Raw genomic sequence first — 18,567 nt, forward strand, 5'->3', positions numbered from 1 at the left:
CGAACCTGGGACCGGGAATCTGTGGACGGCCGTCCGGAGCCTGGTATTTCTTGGGACCGTTCATTATCGTGACCACTGCTGCCAGCAGTCGCCTACAGTGGCTAATTCCTCCCAAGTCTTTCTGCCTTGTTCAAAATGGTTCAAATGGCTCTGAGCACTATGGGACTTAACAGCAGAAGTCATCAGTCCCCTAGTACTTAGAACTACTTAAACCTAACTAACCTAAGGACATCACACACATCATGCCCGAGGCAGGATTCTAAACTGCGACCGTAGCGGTCGCGCGGAGCCAGACTGAAGCGCCTAGAACCACTCGGCCACTCCGGCCGGCTTCTGCATTGTTGCGGGAGGAACATCCTGCTTCTGTAGCCCTATTATACGACCTCGTTCAAACCTAGTGGGGTGTTGATAATGGCGTCATTGTCGTCTTGAAGACATTTTTTAAACACTCGCTGCAACGCTGTCGAGCGTTAGTTACCTTTGAGACTGGATGTGGTGAAATTATATTATTAAAGCAAACCTGATTTGCATCGTCACAGTGGCGCTATTAGCTCCCCTCTTATGCGACTTTTGCGATATTTGAATAACCATCACCTTTCATGTGTAGAAACACGTTTTATGTCGCACAACTCCTTCTTGGTGTTGCGATTATTTTCTCTCGGTGAAGGAACAGTGAAACTTTTCTAAACAAGGTCAGTTGCAACCATCAAGTCTTCTTCGCATACTGGGTCATCAAGATACGCAGTCTCGTGCAATTCTTTTTTTCTTTTTGATAAATCCTTCCGTAGTTCCATTTCGATGATAGTAACTGGTCGGTTTCAATAGTGAAGATTTTAGTGACCATTGTTTATTTCGCGACCAATATCCCTTCAGAAACACGTCATCCAATGTTTTGTTACAGGATACAGGGTAGAGTAGTGCCAACCTTGTTCAAAGTGGCAAAAATTGTTTTAATCCCGAGCCGCACTGGACCTGCTGCCCCTGATAGCTTTCGTCTACTTACTTTGTTAAACTTTGATTATAAGACTGTGGAGAGGGCAGTTAACAGTAGGGTGTCGGCTCTGATGGAGACGGTTGTTGCAAAACATCAAAGCTGCGTACCTGGTCCTACCACTCTTACCTCTATAGTCAAGTGTCGTGAAGTGGCTTCGGTTGCTGCTGTACCGACCGTTCCTTCTGCCCTTGCTTCTCTAGACTTTGATAAGGCATTTGATAGCGTTGATCACAAATTTCTGCTTTGGATTCTGGAGGCAGTTGCTTTCACTGTTGACACACGGCGAGTTCTCTCAAACCTGTTTACGGGTATTTTGGCTTCGGTGGTTGTTAATCGTCAACTGACACCCCCAATAAATATCCATAGGGGAGTGCCTCAAGGAAGCCCGCTGTCAATGACTTCAGATGCTAGAATCCCAGCTGACGCGTTGGACTCTTTCCGGCAGGACTAAAGCTGTTCGTTCATACGCGGATGACAAGATGGTTCTACTTCGCAATCCTACTACTTCGACTGAAGGCTATAATCGATGATTTTTGTCGAACTTCAGGTGCAAAACTTAATGAAGGTAAATGCAAGCTTCTTCTCTTGTAAGGTTTTGATGACGCGGTTGTTCCATGGGCTACTACGGTCCATCGCCATACGTCTCTCGGTGTCGTCATTGATCGTTGTCCACTCAAAATGGCGACGCTGAACTGGAAGTCCGTTACGGAAAAAATTCAGGGAGCGATACTAGAGCATAAAAGGCGCTCTCTGACTCTACTCCAGAAAGTCCCAATACTGAATACGTATGTCTTGTTGTTGTTGTTGTGGTCTTCAGTACTGAGACTGGTTTGATGCACCTCTTCATGATTCTCTATCCTGTGCAAGCTTCTTCATCTCCCAGTATCTACTGCAACCTACATGCTTCTTAATCTGCTTAGTGTATTCATCTCTTGGTCTCCCTTTACGATTTTTACCCTCCACGCTGCCCTCCAATACTAAATTGGTGATCCCTTGATGCCTCAGAACATGTCCTACCAACCGATCCCTACTTCTAGTCAAGTTGTGCCACAAACTTCTCTTCTCGCCAATCCTATTCAGTACCTCCTCATTAGTTATGTGATCTACCCATCTAACCTTGAGCATTCTTCTGTAGCACCACATTTCGAAAGCTTGTATTCTCTTCTTGTCCAAACTATTTATCGTCCATGTTTCACATCCATACATGGCTACGCTCCATATAAATACTTTCAGAAACGACTTCCTGACACTTAAATCTATACTCGATGTTAACAAATATCTCTTGTTCAGAAACACTTTCCTTGCCATTGCCAGTCTACATTTTACATCCTATCTACTTCGACCATCGTCAGTTATTTTGTTCACCAAATAGCAAATCTCCTTTACTACTTTAAGTGTTTCATTTCCTAATCTAATTCCCTCAGCATCACCCGACTTAATTCGACTACATTCCATTATCCTCGTTTTGTTTTTGTTCATGTTCATCTTATATCCTGACTTCAAGACAATATCAATTCCATTCAGCTGCTCTTCCAAGTCCTTTGCTGTCTCTGACAGAATTACAATGTCATCCGGAAACCTCAAAGTTTTTATTTCTTCTCCATGGATTTTAATACCTACTCCAAACTTTTCTTTTGTTTCCTTCACTGCTTGCTCAATATACGGATTGAATAATATCGGGGAAAGGCTACAACCCTGTCTCACTCCCTTCCCAACCACTGCTTTCCTTTCATGTCCATCGACTCTTATAACTGCCATCTGGTTTCTGTACAAATTGTAAATAGCCTTTCGCTCCCTGTATTTTACCCCTGCCACCTTCAGAATTTGAAAGAGAGTATTCCAGTCAACATTGTCAAAAGCTTTCTCTAAGTCTACAAATGCTAGAAACGTAGGTTTGCCTTTCCTTAATCTAGCTACTAAGATAAGTCGTAGGGTCAGTATTGCCTCACGTTTTCCAATATTTCTACGGAATCCAAACTGATCTTCCCCGAGGTTGGCTTCTACTAGTTTTTCCATTCGTCTGTCAAGAATTCGCATTAGTATTTTGCAGCTGTGGCTTATTAAACTGATTGTTCGGTAATTTTCACATCTGTCAACACCTGCTTTCTTTGAGATTGGAATTATTATATTCTTCTTGAAGTCTGAGGGTATTTCGCCTGTCTCATACATCTTGCTCACCAGATGGTAGGGTTTTGTCAGGACTGGCTCTCCCAAGGCTGTCGGTAGTTCTAATGGAATGCTGTCTACTCCCGGGGCCTTGTTTCGACTCAGGTCTTTCAGTGCTCTGTCAAACTCTTCACGCAGTATCGTATCTCCCATTTCATCTTCATCTACATCCTCTCCTATTTGCATATTGTCCTCAAGTACGTCGCCCTTGTATAGACCCTATATATACTCCTTCCACCTTTCTGCTTTCCCTTCTTTGCTTAGAACTGGGTTTCCATCTGAGCTCTTGACATTCATACAAGTGGTTCTCGTTTCTCCAAAGATCTCTTTAATTTTCCTGTAGGCTGTATCTATCTTACCCCTAATGAGATAATCCTCTACATCCTTACATTTGTCCTCTAGCCATCCCTGCTTAGCCATTTTGCACTTCCTGTCGATCTCATTTTTGAGACGTTTGTATTCCTTTTTGCCTGCTTCATTTACTGCATTTTTTTATTTTCTCCTTTCATCAATTAAATTCAATATTTCGTCTGTTTCCCAAGGATTTCTACTAGCCCTCGTCTTTTTACCTACTTGATCCTCAGCTGCTTTCACTACTTCATCCCTGAAAGCTACCCATTCTTCTTCTACTGTATTTCTTTCCCCCATTCTTGTCAATTTTTCCCTTATGCTCTCCTTGAAACTCTGTACAACCTCTGGTTTAGTCAGTTTACCCAGGTCCCATCTCCTTAAATTCCTACCTTTTTGCAGTTTCTTCAGTTTTAGTCTACAGTTCATAACCAATAGATTGTGGTCGGAGTCGATATCTGTCACTGGAAATGTCCTACAATTTAAAACCTGGTTCCTAAATCTCTGACTTAACATTATATAATCTATCTGATATCTTTTAATATCTCCAGGATTCTTCCATGTATACAGCCTTCTTTTATGATTCTTGAACCAAGTGTTAGCTATGATTAAGTTGTGCTCTGTGCAAAATTCTACCAGGCGGCTTCCTCTTTAATTTCTTAGCCCAATCCATATTCACCTACTATGTTTCCTTCTCTCCCTTTTCGTACTACCGAATTCCAGTCACCCATGACTATTAAATTTTCGTCTCCCTTCACTGTCTGCATAATTTCTTTGATTTCATCATACATTTCTTCAATTTATTCGTCATCTGCAGAGCTAGTTGGCATATAAACTTGTACTACTGTAGTAGGCGTGGGCTTCGTGTCTATCTTGGCCACAATAATGCGTTCACTATGCTGTTCGTAGTAGCTTACCCGCACTCCTATTTTATTATTCATTATTAAACCTACTCCTGCATTACCCCTATTTGATTTTGTATTTGTAATCCTGTATTCGCCTGTCCAAAAGTCTTGTTCCTACTGCCACCGAAGTTCACTAATTCCCACTATATCTAACTTTAACCTATCCATTTCCCTTTTTAAATTTTCTAACCTACTTGCCCGATTAAGGGATCTGACATTCCACGCTCCGATCCGTAGAACGCCAGTTTTCTTTCTCCTGATGACGACGTCCTCTTGAGTAGTCCCCGCCCGGAGATCCGAATGGGGGACGATTTTACCTCCGGAATATTTTACCCACGAGGATGCCATCATCATTTAACCATACAGTAAAGCTGCATGCCCTCGGGAAAATTTCTGCCGTTCGCAGTACCAGGACAGCAAGGCCGTTTTGGTTAGTGTTACAAGGCCAGATCAGTCAATCATCCAGACTGTTGCCCCTGCAACTAGTTGAAAGGCTGCTGCCCCTCTTCAGGAACCACGCGTTTGTCTGGCCTCTCAACAGATACCCCTCCGTTGCGGTTGCACCTACGGTACGGCTATCTGTATCGCTGAGGCGCGCAAGCCTCCCCACCAACGGCAAGGTCCATGGTTCACGGGGGGACGTATGTCTTATGTAAAGTTTATTACGTGGCTCAAGTTTATTCGCTTCCCTCGATGATGGCGAAGATACTACAACAATTGTCTGGTCGTTTCTTACTGAAGAGACTTATATTTCGCTTACGGTATGAGGTGATCACGAAGCCTCGTTCCTTTGGGGGACTGGGCCTAACTGATATACGAATGAAGACGCAGATGCTGTATGTGCGGCGTACTGGTTTTACGCTGACTCAAGAAACTCACACATTCACGTCTCATTTATTTTACTGTGTCCGTCCTGCTAGTCTTGAACTCCCTATTGATGTTGGTCCAATACATTACAAGTGAAAACTCATTCGTGACTTCTCTAATGAGCTGCTGTGTTTTGTAACACGAATGTTACTCGATTAAAGCAGGCCTGAAGATAACTTAATGTAAAGTCGTAACTTATAGCATAAAAGTAAAACCTAAATAACAACTATTGGTATTGTATCATTGAAAATTGACCAGCTGTAGTCCCACACTCCAGACAGAGGATGGAGTTACATTCGTGACTTCTATCTTGCAGTGAGCTATTTAGGGGCTGAAATCTTATGGGGACCTGTCCTCACCATCAAATTCCTAAAGACTCGATGGGAAGCAGTCCCTTGCCCGAACCTCGTTGAAAGAGAATCGCCGCATATGACCTGGACAACAGTGTGGTTCAATATCAGTCTTCTGATTTGGCCGATGCGCATAGCGTCCTCGTGGTATAAGGTAGCAAATAACTCGATTCCAACGAACGAGTGACTTTTCCGTATTGGGCTTAGAGCAACGGATATATGTAGTCGTTGTGGATCTCCAGATAGGATACGAAATCCCTTTACTTGTGGAGGTCATAAGGCAAACTGGTCTTGGATCAGAACACAATTGGCCTTCCTTACTCGATCTTCTGAGGCTGCATACTCTACGAACATCATATTACGCCCAGACCCTTCTTTCTTTTCACGGCCGAAAACCCATACCGTTATGTGGTTGCTGGGACACTTCATTCATTATGTTGTAGAAGGCGAGAGGGAAGATCACATGAGCTTCAAGCATCATGATCGCTGCCTATTGGACATGCTTGCGAATGCCTCGATATCGAGACCTCTCGACAACAAATTGAATCTTGTTTTCCGTCAGCAAGGTGTTGGTTAATTTAATTTTTCTTATAAGTGGTTTTCTTTGTTATGTATGCTCCCATCTGATTTGCTTCAGCTTGTCCTCTCGCAGTTTCCCTGTTCGTTTTGTTTTGTGTATTGTCTCAGCATCGCTCCAGTTCTATTGCAGAATATGTATAGATGAAGTATAGATACACATGAGCGTCTACAGTGCTTGCAGTCATATTGGGATTTTTCTTAGTTTGCTATTTCGAATGTAATCTGGTTTCGTTTTCCTTCTACCTTTAGATTCTACTACAAACTGTATAAATAAATAAAAAACACAAAATAAAAAAATAAAAATTACTAAAACAACATTGCAAGGGGGCTTCATTAAAACGAAAAGACTAATAATAATGAATAAATGCAATAATTTCACTAGCTATGTGACCGGTTACGAAGTCTCGTAAACAACAAAGCACAAGTGTAACTGTTTTGTGGGTGGTAGTATGACTCAACGTACATGTATATGGGTCGGTCCTTTCTCAATACGACAAAATATTTTAAACACCATTTACAATGAACTAATTGAAAAACCAGAAATACTATAATTGCACATAGAAACTAGAATTACAAGTCTAATAAATGAACACGAGCCAGGTGCTTTGTTGATTGTACCTGTGAGCAAGAGTGATTGTTATTAAAGAAAACTGTAATACCTTTTTACCTCATTATATATTGACGAAAATATTCCATCACATCAGCATCATAAATCAAAAGCCCATCTCCTTTCTCAAATATATTCTGAAAATTGCATCTTCTTCCATCTATACATTATACCAACCGAACAGTACAACATTTCAGTCAACACTCAGATCGTCTACTCTCTCGCCCAACAGAACAACGACTGCTCTCGACATCCTCTGAACTGCTACTGCCCCAGTGGAGGCGGCGGAATAATAATCTTTGTCGCAATCTCTGGCGCTGTGACTCAGTGTAGCCACCTTTCAAGATATAAAAATAATTGTTGATACATATTATGTGAGCTTGGTGGTGGTTTGTCGGCTATGTCCCCAGAATATTATTATTATTATTCTGTTATCATAAATAATTTTTTCTTCCATTTGCAACTTAAATTACATGATGAATTGAGTATGGTCTACCGAAAAAGAAAAAAATAGCTCAGTCGGATAGAGCGTCTGCCATGTAAGCAGGAGAACCGGGGTTCGAATCTCGCTCGAGACACACATTTTCGACTGTACGCGTTGACATTTATCAACGCCTGTAAGCAACTAATGGTCTGGATTCAATGTAACTTCACCCCAAATAAATGCATCGCTTTTAGAGGTTGAAGCGGTTCTTACCGCTTTCTGAATGTGTCTTTTAAAATCAATATCTACGTCTGCTTGTTAGTTAATTTCCGTCCCTTCTGATGGGATGGGAGGAAGCAAGACAATAAACTGTAGCAAAAACAATTGCAGAAGCTTAGTCCAGCTTCCATTACTAACGTAGTTGTATGTCGTGGTACAGACAGGATATGAGCCATTTTTGTTACAGTAGAGATTATGTAAAGTATCGTAGTATTATTTGGTGTGAAGAATATACCGATACAAGTTTTCGTCTTCGATAGTACTTGGTATTAACGATATGCAGTGTAGGAAGAAAGTAAACGTGCTGTTTTTCCATCTATTGATCGTTTTCTCTGGGGTGATACGTGCAGTTATTTGACTTCGTGTACTCTGCAATCAACCCCTGGTACGGGTGCGCGTTCCACAAAATACCACAAATCAGAATTTTACGTATTTGGTCATATTTTTGCGCAGAGCGTAATTCGCAAGGGGTAGCCACAATGAAACGCGCACTCGGTACACACACGCACGCCCAGCGCTAACCGCACAGGCACACAGACGAGCGGGGGAGCGCTTTAGGGGCGCGCGCCGTTATTAAAGCCCGAATCCGTCACCGCAGCTGACCGTTTCACAGCGGCGCTGCCCGGCAATGGGGCGTGGCTCCAAATTACGGCGTGCCGCAGTCCGCCAATTAGGTCAGTGCGCTCCGAGTTATGTGGATTCCGCGGGCGGCGCCACCTGCCCGCGGGAATTCCCCGCCTATTCGCTGATGGCAGCCATTGTGGCCGGCGCCGCCTTAGACGCGTCAATCAGGCCGGAGCAGCCGTTATGCGCGATGCCGCTGAATGCAGTCGGCCACAACGGCGCCCCCATTAGGCGCCGGCTGTGCGTCGCGACGCCACGCGCTGATCTGTGATTAGCCGCGCGGACCTTTGTCCCGTGGGCAGCCGCTCTTAGGCCGCTTAATGCTCGGGGACAATGCGCGCAGAGCGCCGATTGTGTTAGCGCCGCAGCGGCCAGCGCTGATTATTACGCCTCGTAAGTAACGCGGAACAGCACCGACCAGTAGCGGTGGCGAGAGGAGTACAACCTTGTTACACAAAGTGTAAAAGCATTCTTCACACGTAGGGGAAGAAAGTATATCATATGGGCACTGGGAGGGTAACAGCTTTATTTCCATGTTAGAGATAACTTTCTACCACTCTTCAACACATTTATCATTGGAAAGGCACAGGAGAAAATCTATCAGATAGTACGTAGAGTCCGCGCAGGATTCGGTGGTCGATGCGCAGTGACCAAATTTCGTCGAGAGCTCTGGACGAGTTCATTCGTTTGTGCAGAAGGGGAGGCCGACATGCTTTTGTCACCTTTCGGCCAGTCGGTGATGACAGAATCGAGGCGCACGCCCTGCAATCTTCCTCAAACGACTTTATACAAACTGTTCGATGAAAAAATAATTTTTGCGTTACTGTAACTAACCTGTTTCTGCGGGTTATTACGTTAAGATTAGGGTCGCCACCGACTCCATACAACTAATCAAAGGTTTGACCGAGTCGGAAAATCAACTAATTTGATCACAGACCAAAAACTCGTAAAAATGCATATGTTGTGATGTCGCTCATAGGGGATGCGATGTAATAAATAGTATTGACCGTGCACTCTTCATGAGACTCAAACATTTAAAATAAAATAGAAAATGCATAGACACTGTGCATAGGATCAGCTCCCAGCAACACATCTGAAAATAAGACTTAATCTAAAGCATTTGTTTTAAAATAAAAGGGGAAACTAATCATCGGACCAGTGCGTAAGGAAACGCGTTAGATGTGCTAACTGGAAAGCTATGAGGTGAGTGGCTTATGTGCAAAAATGAAACCTAGGAATACAAGAGAAAATTGTGGATAAAATCATTTATTCCTAAGATATGGATGTGAGGCATGTGCACAATTCCTAATAACATTAATTCCTAACACATTAAAGAAAAGCATCGATACATTCATCGTTATAATCTACACCTAAAATCATTGGTGTGAATCATTCATACAACTGCTGTTGCCTGATAACTGATCGCAACAACTCGTGAAGCGGTACACGTTTCGCAGTACACCCGCGTGCCCACGTGGTTTGTGCAGACGCAATTTCTAGGTATCGTGGCCAAGTTGCAACAATATCACATCACACAATCGTGAACAGTTAACAGTCTTTAAAACAAACATGAGATCGGAGAGTTAGTGATGACGGTAGCCCAACAAACTCTAATGTTCAAGCACGTGGTTGGTTCCCCACGGACGAAAGATACATAAAGCAAGGAAAATTTACGAGCAGGTTAAGCTATTAATATTTAGAAAAATAAAATCTTATACAGACGCAGCTGAAGGCAAACAGACATTCATACAGAAGCGAGTGCTCACTTCTTATCGACACCTTTGTGTGGCGCTCTTCCGGCGGATCCAAGTCTGCTATAGAAATTTACTGAAAGAAAAATCTGCCAAAGTTTTGCATTCCTTGCTGCGTCAAGGCAAAGCAATCTTTCAGAGTTGAAAAGCGAGATCAAAAGCTAACAGCTTTCCTGGCGCCAAGTAACAACGCGCCACGCGGTCCGTCCAACTCACCCTTCTTCGACTGGAGCACAGCTGTGGACGCTTCCCGTACCGGCGGCAGACTGCCTCCGTTTTTCTTCTCCAGCCTCTTCCACGCTCTGCGTGGCCCGGAAAACCCAAAGATGCCATTTCCGCCACCGACCTAGCGCAAGTGGATTTCTCACAAGTAGCGCAAACCTCTTTGCCTACTTGACCACTACGAGAGTTGGCTATTCTGTACAACTGCTGCTGAATCTGTATGACTACCGCAGACTTTCTGCAGCAGACTACGCCACCGTCTAGCAACGTGACACACAACCGCATTCATTCAATCACACAACTATGAGAGTTATGAGAAAAGAGAAACAAGGAAAAGAAAGAGAAATGCTAGTGAAAATGGGCTACCGGACTAATGAAAGGTGGCTACAGGATCCTTTCATTACTTATAGGTTTATATGTCAGGTTCATGATTATGTGACCATAATTTCCTTAACGATCATAGTTGTTGTGATATTTACATGGAAGTAAGACACTGCGACAAATTCGAAAAAGTTTGCAGTGAAAAATAGTGGCCCCATGATTTTGCGTTTGGTGTATATTTCATAATATGTTGCTGTTTATGGAATTTAGCTAACATATCGAATTTTTGTTTATACTTGGGTAGAGGCCTCAGACTGTCACCAATCTTAAGAAAACTGACCTGATGAAGCACACTCATTTGCGATCGCCCCACAACAGCGATGAAACCAGAGTGAAATATCCACAACATTCCTCATATTTCATAAACTATTTGAGATATCAAAAAGAGATTTAAGCAAATGATAGCACGCAAAGAGGACAGTACTTTTCCAAGTGTTTATTATGAAAACCATCATTATCTACCAGGTTATTCCAGTAACTACAGACTTTTTTAATGGAAAATCACTGGTGAAACAAGAAATGCTATAGGTTTAGGAACAACATAATTGAAGACTTTACACGTTTACTTTGTACCGAGGACGTGCTTTTACGTAAACTACTGACCCTACTTTTCCTCACTTAATAAGCTTCAGAATTCTCTCGCAATTGTGTGTGCATACTGTGTTAGTGAGGTAACTTTTGTAAACGCTGTGTTTTGGCAAAAGAAGCAAATTTTAACATGGCGACAAGAGAACCGTGTAGTCTGTACCCGAAATGCGCCTCTCATGACGTTTCTCTGAAAGTTATAAATGGTTAACAAGCCAAGCGAAATAAATCGCTGGATTTTCAGCAGAATTCTTTTTCAGTACTAACCAAAGAAGAGGTGGCAGATCTTTGTGGATGCGCACCATGCAGGCGTGGGTGTAAGGGGCTCCACTTAATATTTACAAAAAATATTGGCTTCAGTTTATAGCGGCACTTCCCGTGCAGTGCTCGGCATTTCTCCTACAGCGCATGACCGTAAGCCCAACCACTACCACTTTCCCCACGTGTGCCTTGCCGAATGCGCATCTACCAGCTACTGTACTGTATTTTGTGCGGACTCTACCACTTTCCTAAACGAAATGCTCAAACTGTACTACGTTAGCAAGGATTCGTTCACCGTCCCGCCATTGCACTGAACTCCTGATGACCAGGTGTATCCCCGGAGAACTGCGTATTGTTTTACAGCCTTCCACAACACGGACATGAAGACTCTGTAGGTCTTCTACCGGGGTCCCATACAGAAGTGCTCCAAATGCCCTCACAAATAATAGTCTAGTGCGTTTAGGTCTGAAGACCGTGAAGGCCAAGGAATTGTTCCACCTCTGATGACCATTTGTCAAAAATGGTTCAAATGGCTCTAAGCACTATGGGATTTAACATCTGAGGTCATCAGTCCTCTAGACTTAGAACTACTTAAACCTAAATAACGTAAGGACATAACTCACATCCATGCCTGAGGCAGGATTCGAACCTGCCACCGTAGCAGCAGCGCGGTTCCGGACTGGAGCGCCTAGAACCGCTCGGCCACATCGGCCGGCATCCATTTGTTACGAAATCTGTTATTTATGAAATGAGGAACACTTCTGTTGCGCGTGACGTGTACGTTTTGTTGCACTCATAACAGCACACATTCTAGCGGAACAGGTTGAGTCCAAGAAAGCGTGGTAAGTTTTCTCAGTGAAACTGGTTAGAAGCATGGTAAACTTCTCCAGTGAACCTGGTTAGAAGAACATGAGGCCCTAGAAAGCAGTTATCAACAATGTTGGTACAAACACTGACAGAAAATCTTTGTTGAAGCCATGATTGCACAATTTCGTGAGGATTGTTGAGAGCCTATACGTGCTGATTGTGGAAGTTTACAGTCTTGTAACGTTGAAACGAAACCTCATCGTGAGCAATACACCTGCACGAAAGGGAGGGTTCAAACATCATTGAATGAGCCCTTCGCAGAAGAGTACCCGCGCAGGAAATTCAGTTGCTGACAGTGCCTGCACACGCTATAATGGTATGGCTACAGCAGGTTCTCATGTGGGACTCTTCGTAGTCATGTGGGAAACATAACTTGTTGCGGCTAGTTGTCTTACGTTGACATCAGTGTTGTGATCGACTGCGCGAAGATGCTCCTGCTCCAGTTGAGGTTCCCTCGTCCTTATAGGACTCACCCAGTCGCGAGTAGTAGGCTTAAGCGTCCCAAGGTCTCTAAAACGACGATCCATTGCTTCAGACGTCCTCCTGTCGGGGCACCGTTGTTCTCAAAATGTCTCCCGATAGAAAGGTTGAGTGCCACTGCCATTTAGACCTGCTGATTCGAACACCAAACGGCCATCTGCCAATTCCGAATTTCAGTACACTTCAGTTGCACTATGCTCAAAACAAAGTATGGTTAGTGATGAACAGTAAACAGTTAAAGCCATGTACTTGCACAGACCGCGATGAGCACTAAACAGTTGATACTACATGCAGATGGTAGTAGGGCAATGAAGTTAGTCGCATGTCAACAGTAGTAATTAAGTGAGTCCCATGTTAACATCATCTCTGTTTCAATGGAACAACGAACACTGGCTGTGAACATAAGAATTACAGCTTATTATACATTCTAACCAAATGTAACGATGATGGCATTTTGAACTTTTCATGTAAGAGAACGCTATATATGATGCTGGTACATTCTGTTTCTGTGGGTTTCCGATGATTAATTTCATTACGCAGAGAAGTAGAAAATTTGCTCCTACACGGAAATTAAATTTTTCCGGACCCATGCCGATATAAGTCATCTTTTTCCTCTTAAGCTTAAGGGATGTTTCCTGAAAGTTTGTCAATACCATTTTCTTACACCCTGTATTTAAACGAAAAGCAGCGGTGAGAGAGAAGGAAGTACCAACTGGCCTGAATTAGGAAAAGGAATAGCACAAGGCTTTGCCTGTCTCCTTCTTGTATCGAAGCTACATTTTCTCACCCAACATGGCATATACCCATTGTTTCTATGTTAACTGTCTCCGTCTTCAGGCCACGAGTGGCCCATCGGGACCATCCGGTCATCATCAGCTGAGGATGCGGACATGAGGGGCGTATGGTCAGCACACAGTTCTCCCGGTCGTTATGATGGTTTTCTTTGACCGCAGCCGCTACTATTCGGTCGAGTAGCTCCTCAATTGGCATGACGAGGCTGAGTGCACCCCGAAAAATTGCAACAGCGCATGGCGGCTCGTATTGTCATCCATTCAAGAGCAGGCCACGGCCGACAGCTCTTAACTTCGGTGATCTGACGGGCACTGCTGTATCCACTGCGGTAAGGCCGTTGTCGTATCTGTCTGCACCGGACAGGTAATGGAGCACGTACTGCACGTAACTATGGAATCGAGGAGGGACATCCGATTACATTATCGTCATGTGCCACAACTACGCAAGAGCTGCCTCAGTGCAGAGTCAGCTATTAAATACAACAGATGGACGATAAATAACATCTTGACCGTGAAAAGAAAAAATGTTTTCATAAACATATTGATAAATCTGTAAAACGAAGCGCAACAAGAGTATTAAAGACAGAACTAAAAAAGTAAAATAGGCGAGGCAAGTCCCGTGTGCTGGTGAGGGCCAGAAAAATGGAAGCATCGAATAAAATACAAGCACCGATGCTGACAACATATGCGGGACGCCACAAAATGCTTGGACGACAGCAGGTTTGGCCGCCCAGGTTACTGCTGGCAGCCAAGACGCCGGAAGTCGGTACCTGCCCTCTCTATTCATGTTGGTGGGTCGCTTGGCTACTTCTGTCGCCTCTCTGATCTTCCTCCTGAACAAGTAGAATTTCAAGAAACACACGTACGGGCGAAACAGCCTCTTACCTACACAACTGCCGCCAGTATCCCATTCGCTTATTTCCTATCAGTAGCAAGCAATGAAGCAAACACCAATCAAAGACGTTTGTTTCCACCAGTGAAAAGAAATAATGAAAACACTCATAAAGAACATCTAACACCCCTCCTCCTCATCCTCGATAGCCTATCAGAGTTCGATAGCAGCCTCTTCCGCCAGTATATAAGAATCGAACTTTTCTCATTCAGCGGAAAGAACACCTTGAGGAAGGCCACTTCCAGCAGTGGCTGAACCCCCCAGACATCATAAGTTTTACACATTCACAGTGCGATCACATATCCAGAAGAATTTTATTAATTCTCCAGGTTTTGTATAATTTCAATACAGAATAGTTAGGACACTGAATATGTACGTAAAGTGGTTAATTGCTTCGCAGATAGTAGTCTCCCCAACTCCTCGCAGTAAGGAAGAGTACTTGCCATTTGGCATGCTAAGATGCGGAATAAAGGTAATAACTGCAACAAGAAACAATAGTAAAGATTGTAAAACATCAACCACAAATTAATAAATAACAAGGGCCCTCGTAGATTGCAGAGAAGGAGTTTTCATTGTAGATAATCTAATGTGGGATTTAGGTGGAGTGGGGTTCGGACTAGGAGGTACCGCAGACGTGGGGCTCAAGTAAACAGTTATTTTATTAAGCATTCAAACTTGAAGTAACCAAGTAGTAAACCACTTACAATAAATCAAAATATGTACTTCTGTAGCCCAAAACAGCTTCAAACAGGGGCCAAATAATAGCTGAACGAATTCAAATACAGAACCAATTCAGTCTTGCCCTAAAACGGGCAAACACGCAAAGAACATAACAATTCATAATGTCTGGCACTGGGCCATAAGGAGAAATAATAGCTGTAAAACTTACGATGTCGAAAGACAATTTAATCTTACCTACGATCAGTAAATGTACTCTCTAACTACAACTTGATCTACTGTTACTTCCACCAACACACAAATAAAACACCACCAAGTTAAACACGCTAATGTCTAAATAACTTCTTATACAACGACATGTGTAACAGCTCTTCAACTTAATGAAATAACAACAAAACCTTAATGCAGAAAAATACACTCTAAAAAGGAAAGCAAATTTCCAAGTGGAAAGGAAATCGGTAGAAATGATGTGCATGTACAGTCAAACAAATGATTACAATTCCAGAAAAATTGGATGGTTCATTCAAGAGGAAGACGTTCACAAATTGAACAATTCAATAACATGTTGGTCTACCTCTGGCCCTTATGAAGCACTTATTCGGCTTGACACTGATGGAGTTGTTACATGTCCTCTTGAGATATATCGTGCCAAATTCTGTTCAACTGTCACGTTAGACCGTCAAAATCCTAAGCCCCTTAGAGCTGCCTGCCCATAATGGTCCAAACATTCAAACTGGGGAGAGATCCGGCAACCATCCCGGCAAGCACGAAAACAACCAGTAGAAACTCTCGTCGTATGCGGACGGGTATTATTCTGCTGAAGTCACGATGGTTTACTATGAAGGACAACAAAATGAGGCGTGGAATACTGTCGACATATCGCTGGGTTGTAAGGGTGCCGTGGATGACAACTAAAGGTGACCGGCTATAAAATGAAATAGCACCCCAGACCGCTATTCATGTTTCTTCGGGCTGCATGGTGGGCGACATTCAGGTTGGTATTCCACTGCTGTTCAGGCCTTTCCCAGACACTCCTTCGCTTATCATTGGGGCATAATTCGAAGTGGGACTCATCACTGAAGACAGTTCTACTCCAGTCAATTATATTAAAGGCTGAATGTACCCAACAGTTCTGCAAATGGGCTTATGCTGCTCAGAGCTCAATGATAGTCTGCACAATAGGCACCGTGAGATCAACACCCCTTTCTGTGAGCCGCATATTAATCGTCCTTGAGATCAGAAAAGCACCAGTTGCACGTCTGATCGGCTCCGTAAGCCTCCCTGATGATTGTCCTTTCGTTCTGCCGTCTCTCTAGGGCGACTTCTTGATGCTGTGTTCGCCCATGGTTCACTCATTCCTGGCAACAACATCGAATAGTGACATCGTTCCTACTCAAATGTCGCAGCCCCTCTCGTGCCGACTGTTGTCTCGCCCTGTAACCACACGACTCACTAGCATATCGATGTCCTTGGACTTGGTTCCTCCCAGGACTCTCTTCTTCGTGTCACTCCAGCATCTGATCATTCCAGCTACTTCAGACCCAGCTTACGGTTGCTGACGCCTCGGCCACTGCTCAATAGCAAGCCCAGGCGTCGTGCTGCCGGCGTATCTGCTGCTCACACTGCAGGCCTCGGAGGATGCTGCCAGTCGCTCCAACCGGATGACTACCGTCACCGTGTCTGTCCCCAGCTCATCCACGGCGACACTTTCATCCACCATGTACCCGTGCCGTTCGCTACCTCATGGCATGAGCGCGACACTTGACTTGAAAAGAATATCTGGAAGTTCTAAAATCGTTTGTGCCGTTCGAGATGTTAAAAAATAAATAAAAAACTACTTGAGCACTGCCCACAAGCTTGAAAACTGATAAAGCCTATAGGGAGAAGAAGATGGTATTTGGCGTTTGGAGACGATATGGTTCTCCTAAGAACGGATGAAAGAGAGTCGCAGGCAACAGTGGAAATCGTTGGAGCTAAAGAAAAGTGCACTGCAATTAAAATAAATACAAAGCAAATGAAAGTGATAGCGCTAGCAGGTAACAAATACTTACAGATATCACTGAATGAGAAGGTGCTGGAATATTTACAGAGCTTTAAATACCTAGAAAACAGGTTACATAGCAACTGCAAGTGCTGCACAGAACTTACAATGCAGTCAAGTTTGATGACAAGTAGTGTTTTATATCGAGTGTCTTCTTTTACGATGCTGAAACATGGACGATATGAAAGGAAGATAAAGAAAGACTGGAGGCGTTTATGATGTGGAGATGCAGAAGAATAAAAGAAAATAAGCTGATTGGAAAAAATTAAATATTTACTATTATTTGTGGATAAGGTAGTGTTTTGTGTGGGATGTCTTCTTGTAATGTGCAGAAACTTGGAAAAGAAGAAAGATAGAGTCACGAGGCTTCTGATTTGCGGACTTGGTGACGAATCTAAAAGAAAGAGTGGGATGGATGAAGTAAAAAATGGCGAAGTACTAAGAAGAATGAGAGAGCAGAGACAATTACTGAGTGTAATGAAATGAAGGAAAAGAAATTTGGCGCGGCATATAAACCACCTGAAAAAATTTCCTTGCCGCGTCCAAATATATGGTCAGATATCAATATAACTTCGTACGCATACACACCCTCACTGATTAGATTTTCCATTCTCTGTGACAGGCAGAACAGCCACCAGAGTGCATTACAGTGCTGCTATAACGGCTGGTGGGGTACATGAAGAGCATCAGCAGCATCAGATGTGCTGTGAAGGATACGGAAATTCCGTATACTGCTGTGAGACGGCATTAACAGCATCTGACAAGGTCCGATAGGGTTCTCACTGTGAGGCAGCATTTCGTCAGCTGGACGAATTGTGTAGTATGCAGATTTGTGAGGGATTTGGATAGAGGCTGGTCACGGACTGTATGAGAACATGAGGGTATACGTACTCATCGTCAGGTTCCGGTCGACCAGTCTGATCCCCCCAGGGGAGTATCGCCGCACTGTGCACCAAGCCCTTCACGTCTATGCCTGCCAACAGAGAACAGGTAACGGACTCCCTGTCATCCCGCAACTTTGGTTGGAGTCTTGCCGCTGCCAAACTGTGGAATTACGTCTCATACATACGCTGCCATTAACACCACACATACGCTTCCATTAACACCACAATGCAAACAGCAACGTATGAGTGGTGCCATGAGCGGGAAGCATACATTGTGATCAAGGATGAGTCGTGGTTCTCCAGTACCCTACATGACCGTCATGGCGAATATGGGAGCGACCTGGAGAGAAGCCCATTTACCCAATGTTCTGAAACAGTGCATCAGTGTTACTCCTAGCACCATAGCGTGGTCACAGACATTAGTCATTGAGGGAGCTCTGACGGCATGAGTGCACGTCACAGACCTCCTGTGTCCTCATGCATTATATATCATGCGGCAGCATCGTGGTGTTATTTTTCAACAGAATAATTTTGGCCCATGCAAGGTACGTGTGTCTATGAGCTACCTGTCTGATGTTGAGCTACTGCCTT

This window comes from Schistocerca cancellata, chromosome 6 (assembly GCF_023864275.1).
Source record: "Schistocerca cancellata isolate TAMUIC-IGC-003103 chromosome 6, iqSchCanc2.1, whole genome shotgun sequence".
Taxonomy (NCBI): domain Eukaryota; kingdom Metazoa; phylum Arthropoda; class Insecta; order Orthoptera; family Acrididae; genus Schistocerca; species Schistocerca cancellata.